The 1,310-nt window shown below is 37.3% G+C and overlaps 1 non-coding gene across 1 annotated transcript; it reads right to left on the reverse strand.

Moving 5' to 3' along the window:
• Positions 1–756: 756 nt before the first annotated feature.
• Positions 757–964, reverse strand: LOC123637522. The gene has a single exon (XR_006734897.1). It is a non-coding gene; the product is annotated as a small nucleolar RNA U3 (small nucleolar RNA).
• Between the last annotated feature and the right edge of the window lie 346 nt (positions 965–1,310).

Below are 1,310 nucleotides of genomic sequence, written 5' to 3' on the forward strand. Positions count from 1 at the left end.
ATAAACCTTGAATAGTGTATGATTCCACTTATATGATACACCTAGAATAGAAAAAAAAAGTAGAATAGAGATAACCAGGGCCTGAGGAGAGAGGGTAATGGAAAGTTATTGTTTAATGGCCACAGAGTTTCTGTTGAGGATGATAAAAATGTTCTGGAGATGGATAGTAGTGATGGTTGTACAAGTCTATTGCCACCGTGTTGACACAGTGTTGCACAGTGACAATTGAATTGTCATTGAAATATGTACTTAAAAGTGATTAAAGTGGTAAACTTTGTCATGCATATTTAATCTCAATAAAGAAATAATAAAATAGAAATGAAAGAAACTGGTATGTTATGGCATAGGATGAAACTTAAAAAAATGGAAACATAAAAGTCCAAGGAAAACTGAAATAGTTAAGGGAATAAGTAAATATTAAAGACAGCATTTCACATCAGTGGGGAAAGGAAGTTCAGAGAATTACAGCCCATGTGTGAAAACTCACCCCTGTGTACCAAAATACACCACAGCCAAGATAATTAATCATGTATAATTAGACAGATATGAGATGCAAAGGTGGAGAGAAACACTGCTCAATGATGATAAATCACTTAAAATACTGATTTTTTATAGCAAAAATGCCTTTAAAACTATTTCAAAAAGAGGAAGTAAATAAAACACAAAAGCTAAAGTATAAACTTTAGATTTGTTACAAGTTAAAAAGTACAAAACTAGAGACTGCCTTTTTCTTAATAACCAGCTCTAAAGAAGGAAATCATGTTCTTGCCTTCTCACTTTCCCCAAAGAAAAAGGAGAACAGTCACAGAGACGTGTCAGTTGCCACCAGAGAACACCAGAAGCCAGGCTTATGCTCAGGAGAGAACACTACAACTCATGAGCACGGTTTCCATGAGTACCCTACAAATTGAGAAACACTTCTCTGGCAATTCACTATAAAAATAATCCCTGAAAGTATAGTCTTAGTTGGCTTGAATTCTTCTCAGGGTGGTGTTTTAAGAAGGAAAGAGTTGGAACCCATTCTACTAAGTGAAGTATCCCAAGAATGGAAAAATAAGCACCACATGTACTCACCATCAAACTGGTTTCCCTGATCATCACCTAAGTGCACATTTGGGAATGACACCAATTGGGTGTCGGGCAGATAAAAGGGGTGGGGGGAGTGGATGGGTGAATACCTACATAATGAGTGCAATACGCACTGTCTGGGGAATGGACACGCTTGAAGCTCTGACTGGGGGTGGGGTGGGGGAGCATGGGCAATATACATAACCTAAACTTTTGTACTCCCACAATAAGCTGAAATTAAA

The sequence above is a fragment of the Lemur catta genome, chromosome 4, assembly GCF_020740605.2.
Source record: "Lemur catta isolate mLemCat1 chromosome 4, mLemCat1.pri, whole genome shotgun sequence".
NCBI classification, from domain to species: Eukaryota; Metazoa; Chordata; class Mammalia; order Primates; family Lemuridae; genus Lemur; species Lemur catta.